At 36.6% G+C, this 18,599-nt stretch overlaps 2 long non-coding RNA genes across 2 annotated transcripts; one reads left to right on the top strand and one right to left on the bottom strand.

Annotated features, from left to right (window-relative positions):
- The first annotated feature begins 13,571 nt into the window (after positions 1-13,571).
- LOC309511563 lies at positions 13,572-15,336 on the top strand. Its single transcript, XR_014210675.1, has 4 exons — positions 13,572-14,139; positions 14,608-14,731; positions 14,972-15,215; positions 15,315-15,336. It is a non-coding gene; the product is annotated as an uncharacterized lncRNA (long non-coding RNA).
- Positions 15,337-17,747: 2,411 nt separating this feature from the next.
- Positions 17,748-18,560, bottom strand: LOC309511591. The gene is made up of 3 exons (XR_014210702.1): positions 18,180-18,560; positions 17,924-17,993; positions 17,748-17,802 (listed from the first exon to the last, which is right to left on the bottom strand). It is a non-coding gene; the product is annotated as an uncharacterized lncRNA (long non-coding RNA).
- Positions 18,561-18,599: the final 39 nt, after the last annotated feature.

Raw genomic sequence — 18,599 nt, 5'->3', positions numbered from 1 at the left:
TACTTCAGTCGAATCCCAAAATACACGTATAGGCTAAATCAGCGTCTTCACAGCAAGGGAAATGTTTGGAGTAGGACTGTGTGCGGCACAGCTTGCCCTTTATATTGTACAACAGACCAATAAAATTAGGCAGAATAACTTTTTATATGTTTGGTTGACTGTGTTTCATTTTGATAATGAACAGTCTGCGATATGAAGTAACGTCAGGTCTGAAAGTATGTTGTGTGAGAGCGCGATGCGCGAGCGCCATCACTTGGATTTGTTCCACTGCTGGGAAATAACTATACAGATAATATGACATAATTCGAAACAGTAAAATGTATATTTTTATTTGTATACATTCAAAATGACTACAAAATATAATGCCATTGAAAAATAAATAAAACAACATGATGCGCTGCTTTAGCGCGTCTCGGTCTCTTTAGATCTTTCTGGCGCTCACCAAAAATGAACCAAAATACAGAGAATAGCCTTCTTGGCGCGCCTACTTTTGAAAGTCAACATTTATATTATTTAATGTTAAATGCATTATATATGCCAGAGTCACTTTGGAATAAATCACAGCGTGTTTCATAAAACGTGACTTAGCCTATACAGTCCGGAAAATAGGCTATAGCAAATTCAGACCAACTGCTGGTCTACTCAGAGAAAAAGCCCTTTCTGGGCTCTTCTGTTGTGCCGAGCCATTCGTTAGTCTAGTTGTTTGATGAGGAAATGAAATATAGCCTATAGTTGCAATACACAATTTTTGTAAGCTCCGTGCAACAGCGGACTATTATTACTAGAATATTAGAAATCTAATACTCAAGCTGTTTTCTCATTTTTCTACTCTTAATATTAAATAAAAAAACGACTGAACGAAAGATACACGGATTCTCTTGAACCACCACCGCGTTTGCGGCAGAAAACTACTGCAGTGCAGCCAAAATGCTCTGTTCGACTTATCTGAGATCCTTTACTCTTCCCTGTGGATGACCTGTGACCTACTTTCTGTAAGATCTGAATTTTTGAACTTGAATTTTTGAACTTGAATTTTTGAACTTGAATTTTTGAACTTGAATTTTAGAAAACTGAATTTGAAGTTCCGAATTTCTTCATCTTGAAAACTTGAATCTGTATTTTTTTAAACTGAATATTTGCAGTATACGAATTCAGAACAAAAAAAACTAGCTGTTGGAAAATACATGTCTATAAAATTCAGCCATAAAAACATTTCAGTTTGTTAAATTTCAAATGTTCAATATTCGTTTTAAAAAAATCAAATTCAGAACTATTTAAACTACCACCTAAAATTCAATTTTGTTAGATTTCACTTGCAAATAATTCAAATTTACACAATTCAAATTCAAATCGTTTTGTCATATTATAAGCTCCATACAATAATATATCAGCAGCATGTATGTAAAAGTTTGTAGTTTTGAGATAATGACATTTATGCGTGGTTTGTGAAAATACAAAAAACAATTGTCACTGAAATAAGGCCATGAAACCCATACTGATTATTTCTTCACAAGACTTTTGAAAATTGTATCACGTAGCCTAGAATATTTGCTCCAAAACTATGTGAAAATCATCCTGACTGCTCATTCAGATAAGACAATATATTGATTTAAAATTTCTAAGACGTGTTTTGTGTGAGAAAGCCTTATGCGAAGAGGCGTGATCATCTCATTAATATGTAAGCATTTCACACCTGAGAAAGACAAAGACCCTCCCCTAACGGCCCTATTAGGAGCGATCAGGCCCTGTCATTCAGAGCAACCTTGCACAAAGAATGAGGAGATTTAAAAAAGAATGGCTTTTAGATTGTTTGGATTTATTTTACAACACAACATAATCCAAAGATGCACAGCAAATGACAAAAGAGCACATTGAAAACAATGACCCAAAGACAGAGACCTTTGTGACATTCCTAAAAACATTGTACATACCTTTCATTTCCAAGGTGTTTGATTTTCACTTTACCATGTGCATATACAGAGACTCATGTGAATGTTGAAGTCAGCAGGTCCTTGAAAGAAAAGAAAAAAAGTGAACATACTGGTATCAAGAGAAACTAGGCCTGCACGATTTTGGGAATAAATTTTAGATTTTTCTGGTTAAAATTGCTTTTTAAAATTCACAGAATACACACACACACACACACACACACACACACACAAATGTTTCCAACAATATATAATATAATGAACACCAGGTTTGTTGTGCCTTGTAGGCATAGGCTATGCGCAGTGCTGCATAAAATAATAATAACAATAGCCTATAGCAGCTTATAAATCTTCCAAAAGATTTCAGTAACAACTACGCTAGAGAAAAATATATTGATTATCATATGTTACTTCAAATGTTTCCATTCGTTATGATGATATGAAATGAGATAATAGTAAAAACATTAAGCCTAATGTTTGGTGCATTTTGCTTTTCAAACGCGATCGCGCTCCAAAATATGATACATTCAAACGCACAGCGCGCTCCAAAATATGAAACATTATGGTTACCATATTATACATATCTGCGTTTGAGCAGATATCCACAAACAGTATTTAACAGTAAACACGGGTCTAAATATTATAATATTCACCATATATCTAGCAACAGTTCAACTGCAATGTGAAGTTTATGCAACAATACCATAAACTAATAAGTAAGAATTTCTTACCTTACATCTTTCTTGTCTTCAAATCGCGTTCTTCTTCTTCTGAGGTAAATCCAATGTAAGCTCGGCACGTCTTTCAAACTCGACGAAAAGCAGAGACTTGTGAAGTGTTTTGGTGTTTTGTGTTTGAGGTAACGAGGGCGTTCGCGTTCCATGTGGAGATTTGCATGTGAATCTCTTTTGCGCGAGTGGGCGTGGTCAAATTAAAAATAATTAGCAAGCGTTTGAGATACTGGACATCCTGTTGGTTTTATACAAATTACTTAAACAGAGAATATTTGTTTTCAGTTTGAATCCGATCATTTAAAAGTACACACTTAAATGTTTATAAAGGTATATGGCTCATAAATGTGTGACCAAGTATTCGCTGAGTTTTGTTTCAGTTTATAGACGTGCTCAAGAAAAAATTTTTCACTGCGACGGAGAGGCAGAACGCACACCCTGTATATTTTCTTTATTTTACAAAAGCACAATGTTTTGATTTGATTGTAAGTGGACACATACAAAAGTAGAAATATCACAGATTCTTTTTTTATATTTCTTTTTTCTGTACCAGAAATGAGTAATTTAAGTTTATTGTGCTACAATGTGAAGAAAATCCAGCAAAACGCGGGGGCGCGTTTGCCGACCCCAGAGGGTTAATAACACAAGTAAACAGGCTAGCAAAAAGCTAATGCATTGTGATAGCGATTTCAGATTAATGTAATAGGTAATATTAGATAATTTCAGATATAGTAAGTAACTTTGCAAGTTGCTCAGCTAATTCTACTAAACTTAACCTCTTTATCTACTAGGGGTGTAACGATACACATATTCGTATTGAACCGTTCGGTACGAGGCTTTCGGTTTGGTTTTCGGTACGCATTTTCAAACCGAACGGTCCGTTGGACCATTTTTCCTGCCGACCAAAATTTCATTATTTCAAATGTAGGCGCGTTGCGCGTCAAGCGCGCTCATAATGTAAGAGACGCCGGCGCGACCACAACATTGCCCAACATCAAATGGCAAACGTAATGCAAGCGGAACGAAACTGCTCGTTATTGTGTGGTTGAAGGACCGTTTATCAGTTTGGACCAGTGCAGCGCGAGCCGATCGTGATCATGCGACACTGTTACTACACAGCGCTAATAAGAGATCCAGTAAACAAAGCATTTGAATTCAACAATCTTTTTTGTGTGTTTGCACATCTGACCACTGACCATGTTTTCTAGAATGTCCTTCTTGTTGAATGGTCACTTCACAGTGGAAACTCTGACACACAGTAATGCTCATATACAGTTTAATTAGTTTGTTGTAACAGGATGTTTGTGAGCCGAAACACATATGTGTTGTTATAATGTGATTCTCAAAAGGTTATGTTCAATAAATCAATCAATCAATAAACAGAGACCAAATAAATGCTGCATGGAATTCTGCATACTCTATCTATGCATCTTTAGAGATCCCTTTATCAGAAACACACAAAATATCAAGTTTGGTGAAGATGTTAATTTACCTGATTCATCATTCTGTTTATACTAGGACAAATTACATTATTATGTTTGTAAGAGGCATAATCTGAGTTATTGATTGTGACACTGGAACCATCGATTTTACTAAGTGCACTCCAATAATGTTATATTCTTAATGAGTATATTTTTCTTGTTTCCCGGTAAAATAATCCTTGAATATGAAATAATCATAAATATAAGTATATTTTGTGAAACAGGAGGTAAATCAAATTTATCAGGTGACTTTTTTTTATTTTTTGTTTTTTATTTTTTTATTAACAATTGAGCAATTGAGAATAAACAATTCTTGAATTTAACACTAGAACGGCCATGGCGGTCATTTTGACCGTTTTGAATTTTATATCTGCAATAACTTTGTTGAAAAAATAAATACAATCCTGCTGGTACCTGACTTTTCCTAAAAGTGTCTGTATTTTCATTTAAAATGTTTTTCATATAAATTACACATAAGGCAAAAAAACAAATGAACATATTTACCTATTTCGGCCATAGACGGTCATATTGACCGCACGGAATTTCGCGGTATTATTATAGGCTATACCAATATACACAACAATAAAATGTGGTTAAAAATACACTAAACATATTCAACAACAAATAATTTAAATGTAATGATATTCAGAACAGAACAAGAATGAAAAAATAACTATAAACAAGCCAAAATGAAATGCGTTATAAGCGAAAGTGAAAGTAAGCGGCGTTAGGCTCACGTAACTTTCTAATTTGAATCAAAATGTTTCAACATTTGCGATGTATTTGGATGGTAAACTATTTCTTTATTATAGGCTTTGTAGGCTACTTCACTCACGTTCCAATATCGACGGAAAAAATCATCCTCTCCACATGCGCAAAATGGTATGAATTGTAGGCTAGCCTACTAGGCTACAAACAGAGCAGTGGAATTTTTATGTTAGGTTGACTATTTTATTATTATATGTTATTGTGGCTATAATGAACAGGCTGCAATGTCAAGATTGCAATACTGGAATATGGTTGGGGTGTGTGTGTGTGTGTGTGTGTGTGTCGGCGGGCGCGACGCGATCGAACTGTGTAAACAAATATGGGCTACTCCGTCATTTTGTTCAGGACATCTACGGATATTATTTATTTATAAATGTATAATTAAACTTGTTTAAATGTACAGTTTGGTGTTTTTTAAAGACATATTAATACAATAAATGCATTAATCTCTCAATTGGGTATTTATCATTAAAGATATAGAGTTTGGAATATAGCGGTCAAAATGACCGCTTGTGGCAGTTCTAGTAGTTATGGAATTCTGGCACTTCTAGTGTTAAGGACAGTAAAATGGAAAATTATAAAATATGAATTGAGAATATGATTAACATATATGCATTTAGTAGATGCTTTTATCCAAAGCAACTTTGTAAAACCAGAAGCCAATGTTCACAAAGACGATGAAGAAAAAGTAAATTAACAATCTCTTACATATTTTCTAATTTCACTAAACATTTCATTAAGTTTCGTGAACATTTTTATTAAACATGGAGCATATTAGCTTTACAGGTTGGTTCTCAAGTAAGCAATACAGGTAGGTTCTCAGGTGAGCCATACAGGTTGCTTATCAGGTGAGCCATACAGGTTGGTTCTCAGGTGAGCCATACAGGTTGGTTCTCAGGTAGCTACAGGTTTGCCTCAGGACTCAGTGCTTGGACCACTTCTCTTCTCCATCTACATGTCATCACTAGAATTTGCTCGCATCTCAGCCTGCCTGACAGACATTTCTTGCTGGATGAAGGACCACCACCTTCAACTTGTGAAGACAAAGTTGCTTCTAATCCCGGCCAACCCAACACTGCACCACAACTTCTCCATTCAGTTTGGTTCGTCATCTATAACTCAATCAAGGTCAGCCAGGAACCTTAGAGTTGTGATTGATGATCAATTGAATCTCACAGACCACATTGCTAGAACTGCCCAGTCCTGCAGATTTGCCTTATACAACATTAGGAGGATCAGGCCCTGCCTATCAGAGTGTGCTACACAACTCCTTGTCCAAGCGCTTATTCTATCCAGACTGGGCTATTGTAATGCTCTCTTGGCAGGCCTTCCAGCTTGCACTGTCAAACCTGATCCAGAATGCTGCAGCTAGAGTGGTCTTTAACGAGCCGAAGAGAGGACACGCCTCACCTCTCCTCACAAGATTGCACTGGTTGCCAATTGCCGCTCGCATCAAATTCAAGGTACTGATGCTTGCCTACAGAACAACCACTGGCTCTGCGCCCTTTTACCTAAACGCCTTACTCCAGACTTGCGTGCCATCCAGAAGCTTGCGTTCTGCAAGTGAATGTCACCTTGTGGTGTCATCTCAGAGAGGCACAAATTCACTTTCACTGACCTTTTCCTTAAATGTTCCCTGCTGGTGGAATGATCTACCTAACTTAACCCAAACTGCTGAGTTCGTAGCCATTTTCAAGAAACGGCTGAAGATGAAGATCTTGATCACTTGATCCATTAACACTAACACTTTTCTTTTCTTTTCTTTTCTTTTCTTTTCTTTTCTTTTCTTTTCTTTTCTTTTCTATATCTATTTAAACAAAATTTACACAGCATTAGACTAAACTGGGAAGGGTCACAGCACTTGCATATTGTTTTCCTATTGTTAGTTTGATTGCTTCTATTGCTCTCCTCATTTGTAAGCCGCTTTGGATAAAGGCGTCTGCTAAATGATTAAATGTAAATGTAAATTTCTTGAAAAAGTGAAATATTGAACTGTGCATCTGCCATTGTCGCCGCATGTTAATGAACTCTCATGCACAAATCAAACAGACAAATGTGGTAAGAAAGATTAATTCACATAAAATAATTACACTATTAAAAATTATCCTGACCAGTCAAAAATAACACAAAAAGTTAAAATATCAAATAAATTCAGAAACGTTAACTGCATGAAAACGAATTTAAAATGGATTCAAATAATTTCAATTCATCCATCATATTTAAAGGTGGGGTAAGCGGTATTTGAAAAACGCTGTTTGGAAGTAAGTCGGACCAACACACGATCAAACAACAACAAATGTGTGTAGCCAATCAGCATTAGACAGTATGACTGTTGAGGAGAGAGAGCGAGCAAGAGGGAGATTTGAAGAAAGACTGCAGAAATAGAGATGAGACACAATACAAAAGAGAAAAGCACAGAAGAAATCACTGGAAAATGAAGGGTTTATGACTGGGCAAGAGCTTTAGGACCCTCGTTAATATTAGAAAAGCTTTCGGAGCAATAAAGAGAGGGGTGTGTTTGTCTGGGTTGATTTCAAATATCAACATTGTCCAACAGAGTTTTTTGAAAAACCGCCTACCCACCTTTACATTTTCCAGGTGAATGAAGATAGATCAATTGGCAGGCAGAAAACATCATAAAAAATGATAAACAGTCCACCATCAAACAACCAGATACACAAAACGATAGAAAAATGCCCAGAATTGTCAGCCATGGCAAAAACAACTTGGGCTTAGCATAGAGCATTGTTTGCTCAGAGCTGAAATATTATCCAAAATTGGCTACATGTGCTGAGTGGGAGGCCAGATATGGGATTTTGGGAAATGTAGGGCGTAAGGGAACTAGTCAATCTGGTTGACATCGGGAGGAGTCAGCATTTGTAACCAGAATGTCCTATGAGAACTGTCGAAATAAAGTGCTACCATTTCCTTATACAAGAAATAAAATAGCAGATAAAAGTATAACACTACAGTATGTAGATAATACAGATGAAATACTAGTGAAACATATCTTGTCTGGAAAATGGCTGTATAAAAATATCTAAATAACTAAATATAGCTGACAATGTTACAGACAAATGTGGTAAGAAAGATTCATTCACATCACTAAAGTGCACAATCACACTATTATAGTCAATTATCATAATTGTTAAAATTTAAAGAAAACCTTGAGTCGGATAAATTGTAGTTCAAAACACGAACTGTAATAACTGTCTAAACATGACTGTAGAGATTTATGTGAGAGAAAATATTATTGTCAACTTAAGGGTACATTAATGCTGGTTGCACAGACAAGGTTTAGACTAAACATTGCATGTTTGAGCTGTCTTAACTGAAAGCAACTTACACTGACATATCTTAAAATATGTCAGTGCCATTGTTTTGTCTCAAGATGCACACCAGAAAAGTATATATATATATATATATCCTTTTCTATAATATATATATAATATATATATATGAGCACATTTATAAAATCTACTTAATTGTCCTAATAGAGAGAGTATAGAGGTATTCGGTTGTTAAGTCGTGACGTAACCACTCTCCGATAATACTCTTTCCGGGTCCAAAGTCCAGGTCCTCTCTACCTACCTACCGCTTTCGCTAGTGTTTTGGTTATTATTGAGTGTTTTTACAATGCCGCAGTGCTGTGTCCCGTGTCCCGAGCTAACTCACTTCAACCTCGTAAATCTTCTTTTTCATTGATGCCTGGACTCTACCCTTAATTATACCACCTGAGTGATGAGCTACACTAACCACTCTGTTGGTGTTAAAGGAATTTAAACCCTTTTTGACCGCCAAGGGTGCCTCACTAAGAAGGACGTGATCGTAAATAAATTTACAGGTTCCACCATTGTTATTTCTGGACGAGAGGAGCGCTTGGACCCGGAAAAGGCTAAACGTGACGTGTGACGTCAGACTTAACAATCGGATACCATGTGTCACTTTTGATTGATTTATGACCCCTAAGCCCCGCCCCCTTTTTGACATGGGAATATTCCCACGCTAGCTCCTCCCACTTATGGGCTGTACGTACACCGTGGGAAATTTGGACTTATGGCACGCCTCCTTATGGGTTGAACATCTGAAGCTCAGTAGTTCTAAACGGTGTATATTCAAACTTTTTAAGAAATGTACAATAAAGACATAGTCAGAGTGTGAGATCAGTGTTTTTATTTATTAAAGAAGACAGATATACATTCATCACTTTTAAAACATCAATGAAATGTTAAAATTACATTTTTCTCTAAAAAGAGTTATTAAAAATGAGTTAGTGTTATTTTAAGATGTTAAGACATTTTTTAAAATGTTGATTTGTAAAATTGTTACATAAAACACAAACTAATTTAAAAAGCCTTACGTTTTTACATACCATCGTTAAAGGAGTTTAAAAGATATATAAGTGTTTCCTTGTGCTGGAGCAGTGTTAACCCTCTGAGGTCTGAGGGGTTTTTGGGGTCCTTGAGATGTTCTGACATGCCCTGACATTTGTGCTTTTTTCAGTTGCTTATAAACATATTAATGGCAAAGGTATAATTACACTCTATTTAGCACAAACAGGGCTACCATAATATGTGAGCAACATGCATGTACATGTTTGTATTTTTGAGAGAATAATGTTTATGCATGGTTATTGAAAAAACTAAAAACTAAAGTTTCTGAAATAAGGCCACAAAACACATACTAAATACGTGTCAATAAGACTTTTGACTAATTGATGTCTTTGCCTAGAGTTTTTTCTTCAAAATGATGTGAAAATCATCCTGCCCTTATCATTCACATAACACAATACATTGATTTAAATCTTGTAAAACACTTTTTGTTTGTAAAGGCAATATGCGCAAGGGGCGTCAACCATTCAACAGCATCATGCATATGTAGTGGTTCACACCTGAGGAGACAATGGGGCCCGCATACTTAATGAGCCATTCATTCAGGTGTGTCACCTATAGCCACAAGAAAGAATGCAAGAGCAATATATATACAGTATATATATATATATATATATATATATATATATATATATATATATATATATATATATATATTCTACCAAATTGGTTCACAGTTGGAAGCATGTCAATTTTTTTTTTTTTTCACAAATTTTGCTTGCAAATTGTATAATATCCAAGGAAAACATGTCTATTAATTGTGCAGTTAATTCTCATACTGTATTTTCAGTTTTGGAATACGTATCCTCTCCCCAAATTTGTCAATAATAAAACACAATAAAAATTATTTAAAGAAAATGCTTATATTTACCTTTTACAATTTGTTTACATCTACCTTGTAAATATATATTTTTTTATTAAAAAGGTTACAATTACAACAACAATTGAAGTGTAATCTTTCTTTGTAAAAACTAAAGTATACATTTTATCATACATATTTCAAACTTCGAATATAGCCTACATTGACAAAACATACTATATTTAACATATTAGCAAAAATTGGCAAACAAAAGCTTATTTGAGGTGGCAGATATTTTACAGTAAAAATGTGTAATCTATCCAAAACTAATCAACGAAATGTTGTCTTTCATTTGTCTGTAACATAGGTCTTTCGTTTTTATTATAAGGAATATAAATGTTAATTTGCAGTTTAATACGTTGCTTATACAAATACATTTTATTTCAACATATTTCAATCGATTTTACTCAGTATAGCAAAATAGTTTGCTAAAAGCAGATAATTTATTCACACACAGAAACGCAATTCAAATTTAAACCGTCTTTTTGCGAGTTGTGGTAAACAGCGCATCGCTGCCGTTCATTCATTCACACAGAAACGCGATTTACTTGAGAATGAAAAAAAAAACTTACTACATTATTCCATCCGTTGCTCCTCGAAATACCAGCACTTCTGAGGTAAGTTTTCCATTATTATTATTCCTCACAGCGCTGCGAGACAGTGTAGACAACTACACTTATCTGAATAAACTTGATGTGTTTTCTCGAGCTGATATGTGGGCGTTCACAGTTTGTATGGGATCGTCTCAGTCATTTGCGTTTGAATAGCGCGCGCTCTCCGTGGGCGTGGCCGATTAAAACGTAATGAGATGAGATGAGCTCGACTGGAATCGCTCTATTTTAATACAGATTTCACAAGATGAGAATATTTGTTTTTCATATAAATTACTTCATTTAAAAGAAGAGAATTCAAGCTTCATGCCTGTGTGTCTGTATGCCTGTTTGACTGAGTATTCGCTCAGTTATTGTTCATTTTCGGATGCGTTTCAGAATGGACTTCACTGGCAGAGAGAAGGCAGAACTCGCTTCGTGTTTATTTTTCTTTATTTGGCAAAAAGCACAACACTTTGTTTTTATTGTGAGTATACACAAAAATAATACACATTTAACAGAATCGATTGATGTATGAAACTCCTATGGAAAATCAAAGTCAACAGAGTATTTATGAGTTTCTTTTACATTGATAAAAAAAAAGCGAGCTGGTATCGCCAGCGATACCGTAGACCTCAGGGGGTTAAATAACGTCCATTCAGTCCGGAGATTTGTCAGGATTGACATTTTCTGAAGGTCGCAGAGAGACACACGCAAACTCCGCCCCCTATCCCACCCACAACAGGTGTGAGTGTGGGAAAAAACAACAGGGCCTTTCAGCTCCCAAATAGAAAAAGCAACCGGTCACTTCACTGTCCGAACTTAAATGACCACTGAAAGACGGGGTAGTGAGTGGCTCAGACCACACCCCCTAATACACCCCTCTCAAAGTTGAGAGGTCAATTTCGATTTAAGGGCGTCCCTAAAAAAGACGTCACTACCGGGGGAAACCCCATCCCACAGTGACAAGTAATGTTTAAAAAGGATCGCAAACTTAGAGTGAAATACTACTTGTGATTTTTTGCAAATCAGATTATCTGCGATGGCTATGTCAGACCCCAAAACACCTGAAAGAAACATTGATGAAGCTATGGAGGATTTGACTTTAGCTCCACGAAAAAAAAGAGAAACGCATGGCCCATGCTAAACGCGATTTCTTCACGAGCCGGCAGATTCTGTGAAATATGCTTTCCGTTTATCTGGAGGACGTGCGTGTACGTATGTTTATGACAAAATCAACATGGAGGTTAGATTAGTTAACGTGGATAACGATGAGCGATTCACTACAAATTCAACGGACGACCCCGATTTGTTTTTTTACGGAAAGGGAATGGATTTTATTTTATTCAAAAGTATGGCCAGATTTGAAAGACGGGATGGATATGCCACTCTTTATTGCCGAATGGACTGCAATAACTATGGGGACAAGGTACCGAATCCTCGCGGATCAAATTAACAAACATCCTGAAGATTACGTCTATATCCTGTGCAGTGAGTTTGGAAAGAATTTACCAGAATTGTCGTGGCCGGTTTCTGAGGAAGAACACCTACAATTATACGATCTGAAATTCATGTTTCAATGGAAAGATCTACCTGTTCTGGAAGAGATTTTTTCCAAGATCAATCAGCTTTTCCAATGGACCAGCGTGTATGAACGCTATAACAACATTAAAGTCAAACTTTTCCACCCCGAGTGGGCCACGCCTAGTAGGCGGGGCATTCACATCACACCCCCTACTGTGTACAAACATTAAAGGACCCTCTCTCCGGACTCTGACTCATTCAAACGCATCCTGTCTCAGGATACCGGTTCTCCTTCTACTTCATCTCAACTGCTTGAAACTACTGATGGATTTACAAAAATGGATTACCGACTATGACAAATGGATTACCTCAGAAAAGCATTGAATGGATAAATAATTCCTGTACTGAACTTGGATATGATAACTTGGCGTTCCTCAGAAACTACGGAGTTTCAACACCTACCGCTGACGCTGAGACCCCAGACACAACCGTCGATGAGACGGACGGATGTCTCGGGGATACAGGTCACCGGATTATCAAAGCTATTTTGGCTGTCATTCTGGAAATTTTGGTCGACAAACAAATGAAGAAAGATTGCATTGGGTGCACGGTGGACCATCCCTCGCAAACAAGACACAGCTGCTTGTTTGAACCTACTGCATATCATTTCTACGGATGTTTTGAAGAAATCAGACTGAAACTTCTCACACCTGAATTAAAAAACATATTAGCTCAGGCCTTAAGTCACCACGGAGCCAGCCCTCATCTCCAGAGGATCCAGGGAGCTGTTGAGGCAATTTTATACGACCTCAAAGATGAAATGTACATAGTGGAACAAATATCTTTAATCCGTGAAAAATTTATCGACGAATCATGCGAGGAAATAATTTACACGGCTGTCGATAAATGGAAACTCGCCGTAGCTGAAGATCCGGAGATCACTCAGGTTTGAAAATGGGGAACTTCTGATCTACCTCTTGGATTACAAAATATTTATTTAAATCACGTGTTAAATGCGGGATATCTAACCTACTCCACAAGATTATCCGGAATAATTGGACTACAAATACCAGCATGATGACTCCGGATGAAAAACGACTAATGGATTTAATGAATGCCGTGAGGGGATTATCGTACGAATGGAATCATATGGTAAACATGTCTGTCACCAGTGAGAGCACACCTTCTGCGGTTATCAAAAACATTCTCGAGCTGATGCCTGAGTGCCAGAACTCTCTTAGAATAGGAGATATATTGTGTATTTGTACGTATGTAACTGATGTCTGCAGTTTGTTAAAGGTGCCCTAGAATGTGAAATTGAATTTAACTTGCCATAGTTAAATAACAATAGTTTAGTACATGGACATGACATACAGTGAGTTTCAAACACCAATGTTTTCTCCTTCTTGTTTAAATCTCGTTTTTGAAAAACACCCCTGAAAAACGGGCGAATCTCCACATAACACCTACTGTGACGAAACCGATGGGATCATTAATATGTACGCCTCCAAAATTTGCATAAGCCAAGCCCTTTCAGAGCTACGGTGCTACACAGAACTGCGCTGCGCAGGTGAAGAATCAAGCGAGCATCGTCGGGCAAATGGCTGATCATGGACATAGATGTTATGTACCAGGCTGTGCAGGGGATGTGACGACTTTTCATACACTTCCCACAGAAAAGCAATGTCAACAGGCGTGGCTGATGTTCATCTATAATCGGATCCCGCAAGAGTTTAATTCTAAGTTGTTTGTTTGCTCTGCTCATTTCACCACGGACTGTTTTGCTAACCTTGGACAATATCAAGCAGGCTTCAGTCAGCGTATAATGCTGAAGAAGGGGGCAATTCCAACTATAGTCCAGCAAGTGGTAAGTAGTGATAATTTACACTTGTGTTATCTGAATCAAGCGTAAGATCCTAGTAAATTACGGCAACAAATAGCAAACTCAAACTAGCATACACAACGTTAGCTAAATAGTATGACAAAGTAACTGTTATTTACGTTGAGGTTCATATTTATTGCCTGTATTGTCATATAACGTTAAATGTACAAAGTAATACTGTGGATGCATGTGTAAATTCCCTATTTTTTTTCAAATGTTACTTTCGTTTATTTCATGAACATGTCAGGGGCTAACGTAACTACGTTGTTATAGTTCCTCACAGATAACTTAGCAGATAACTTAGCTCACTCAAACCTTTCTAGCTAACGTTAACGTACACCACATAAGTTGATGCTATATTTATTTGACAAAGCATCTACCTTTAGTAATTTTTAAAAAATGTTATAAATTATAAGAAATGTCGTATGAATATTTTGCATGCTTGTATTTCAGAGTAACGTTACACCACAGCCCTTGCGTACTAATGATGTAGGCTGCCAAACAGATGATCTTATCGTCTTGTGTAAGGGAACACAGCTGTCTTCAAATACTTTGAGGTCCCACCTTCGAAGCAAAGGTAATTATTACTTATCATTAAGTGAATATGTGCTTGATTATAAGGACAGATTAATTGTGTACTACTATTAAATGCCAGCTTGTTTAGCTCAGAAAGTCAGCTGCTTATTGCAGTTCCATTCATAATCAATCAGATCCGACTGCAATAATGTACAGAAAAGATGACTTGTGTCCAACTATTGAATTCTTGTATGGTTTACCATTATTTCCCTTAATAATTATATTTATTTTTTACTGGTAGGCATACAGGTGACAGTGTCATCTCAAAGTGTGGGGGTAGGCACCACAACTACTAAAATGTCACAGGACACAATACATCCATTTACATCAACACCATTGAAAGCTTCAAGGCCTGTCAAAAGACCCCATGTTGAATTGGAGAATACAGAAATGATGAATATTTCCTCTGACAAGACTGATCCACAAGATTCTACATATGATCCTGCACGGTCTGTTACAGCCGAGACAGAATCATCACACGTTTTGTAAGTTATATTTCTCTAAAAATCAGCAATTAATACACAAAATGTGATTTTATATTCAGGTTGTCATTAACAAACACAATGTTTTTTCTTTTCTTTCAGTGACGCATCAATGCCATTCCACGTATACAAGCTTCACTTTCCAAAGGCCAAAAAGGGAGGATACACCGTCAAACCAGTGAAAACCGAGGCAACATTTTGTAAGCTTTTCCAAAAAAGTATTTATTTTAAACAATACTTAATGTGCAAATAAAAGGTATATTACAAAAAAAAATAACTTATACTTTACAGGCTATGTCATCAAACTGATGAATACAGTCTTTGAAGAGGTTGTCCGCGATCCCCTTCCTTATCTGGATGGCATACAGCAGGTTCTTGTGCCGCCGGACCTGTCTTCTCAGTTTGAAAGACCTTCCATGGAAGAAGCTGTTGCTCAACGCGTGTCACGTTTTAGTCAAGGGGGGGTCTGAATCCGACATACTGCCCAGCAGCATCAGGAAACTCTCTTCTTATACGCAGCACCACACATGAAGGGATGACAACACGTACACTTTGACCCAGAAAACCCCAGCACCAGCTGACAAACCACCTGTAGGACAGGTGTCTGCACTGCCTGCAGAGAAAGTAGTAGAGACAGAAAAATATATTTTGTGTTTTATTTATTATTTTGTTCACATGTCATTATGGGTCATGTATGTATGCTCTTGAGACACAATAAAAGCATCACATCAATAAATATATATCATTATTGCATGTTTCATCTTTTATAACTTAAAATCATACGGGATAGCTGTGCAATGCATTAAACTCGTGATGTAATAAGGTTGTAATATAATTCTATTATATTTACACAAAATGTAACAAGTGTGTGAAACTGGCCATACCTTTCAAACCCTCTGATCCTAATACGACCATGGTCAGCTCTATATACATTCATTGCATTTTGCAAAGAATATAAATTGAGGCACACAGGTTCAAGGCCAGGATGGTCAACAGTGGCGGTTCTAGAGGGGGGGCCGGGGGGGCCAGTGCCCCCGTGTCACCAAGCTTGGCCCCCCCTCTGGCCCCCCTAAATTTGGAATCGTAAAATCACACCAAACAACTGCGCATTTTATCAGTTGCGGCGCCTTCATCTATAGGCTACACTGCAGCACGACGTATATTCACATCAAATGTTAACGCAGAGGAACGGGACACTGCAGTTCACAAAAGTTCATTATTTGCATGTGCTTTAAAGCCTTGCCGGTTAAACATGTCATTCGCTGCTGATGCGCTGTTCAAACATGCGCTTTACTGAGCGCGTACACTCGACGCACACATGCACTAAAAGCCTGTTACTGGACTAAGTTATCTTTTGAGTCTTATATTGCGCTAATACTGTCAAATACAGACAATGTTTACACAAACAAAGTTGGTTATGTCTAAAGTGAAAGCAAACAGAAAATTAATTAAAATCTGCTTGTCATATGCGTGTATATTAGACGCGTCGCGTGCAGTTCTTAAAGAGACAGTAGCCCTAATAATAAACATGATGCCGCTTGTCCTTAAAGAGATAGTTCACCCAAAACCAAACAGTTGCTGGTCCCCATTGACTTCCATACATAGTAGGAAAAAAATATATTATGGAAGTCACAGGGGTACATCAACTGTTTGGTTACTCACATTCTTTCAAATAACGTTTATTTTCAACAGAAGAAAGAAACTTATTCAGGTTTAAAACAACTTAAGAGAGTAAATTATGACTTTTTGGGGGGAGAACTATCCCTTTAATGTTAATAAAACAACAAAACACACAGAGGAAATCATTCACTGCTCTTGACTGAGAACTTTAAGTCTGTTGTGTTTTATTTTCATATTTGTTCATTTAATTACTTTCTTCAATTCTACTGTTAAATAGCCTACACCTATAGCTGAAAAAATAAAGCACTGTTTATTTCATTTGTATATTAAGTTGTGTATGTGTAATATGTATCTCTGTTCTTAATTTTTATAACAAAGAAAATAGTGACAAAGATTTTTATTTTCGCCACTTTGGCCTAAATGTCTGCCATTCTTTTTTATTTTATATTTTGTTACCTATAAGTCTTTGCTTTTAAAATAGGGACATTAGTTTGGCTGTAATGCTCAGTCACATGCAAAATAGTAAAACCAACATGAAATAAGAATCGTGATAAAATCGTGATTTTCCAAAAAAAAAAAAAAAAAATTGTGATATGATATTATTGCCATATCGCCCACCCCAGGTGTAAAAAAGTGCCTAGATGTGCTTAGATGCTAAAAATGTGTTATTATTGATCATTATATCACACTACAATTAAACATAATGAAACATTCATTTGAATTGAAATTGTTTTATTAGCTTAGCTAATATAATTTATTAGCTTTTTCTAGAGATTGCAGTCATACATGACATGGTGAAAAATGACTTGAAATAATACTGAAAATAGGTTAAGATGAATGTTAAAGGTGTGCCCCCTAAAAGCACAAGTGGCCCCTGCCTGGCCCCCCCAGTTACTGTGGTCTAGAACCGCCACTGATGGTCAATCATGCATGAAATTGTATTCGGCACTTGTGTCATTCTTCTTGTGACCTAAAAAAAAGAAGAAAATCATAATGGCACTGTTATTTACAGTAATCTTTCATACTTTGGAAGAAGCACAAAGTACAAACATAGTTTGAATATATTTCTATCCAATGTAGTAGTGAAACACCTGTGGTATTTCCTTGCAACATACATTTTCTCTCTCGAGGCCCATGCGTGCACAATTTCCACAAGTACACCTGTAAAAAAAGATTGACATTGAAGTAAGTTTTTGTAATTAATAGGTAAAGTAAAAATCACAATAAAACAGCATAGTAAATATAACATTGACTATATTGAGTGGTTGCTTTACTGTACTTTTGTTCTAAAAATTCTAAAATTGACGTGACTGTTAAGTTCGTACTGAAAATAATGAATAAACTTACCACTCCGAAACGTCCATTTGCATTCTACAAACAACCGCTTGTTCCTCAAACTCTGCATCGTCGTCTGAAACCGGCTCAAACATATACGGTTGTACACCGAGTCTCTCCATTTGCACGTCGGACCTGTTTGCTGTGACTCTCTGAGCTCTTGTAATGAGCCCGCAGTGAAAGAGCCAATCAGAGCAGAACTCCTCATTACTATTCATGACCCTTCCAAATAAGGTAAAAACAGACCATTTCATTCTAGGGCCAATTTATAGGGTTGGAAATTTGACCTGTAAAACCTTTTCTGGACATTTTAAATGGCTTTTTAAGCCACATACCCTCTATGTAGATATCAGGGACAAAATTAAAATATTATTTCAACACATTCTAGGGCACCTTTAAGTAACGAACATCCAGATGTATGTAATATTTTAG

The sequence above is a fragment of the Leuciscus leuciscus genome (assembly GCF_965113295.1).
Source record: "Leuciscus leuciscus genome assembly, chromosome: 12".
Lineage (NCBI taxonomy): Eukaryota > Metazoa > Chordata > Actinopteri > Cypriniformes > Leuciscidae > Leuciscus > Leuciscus leuciscus.
This window is presented reverse-complemented; position numbering and strand designations above follow the sequence as displayed.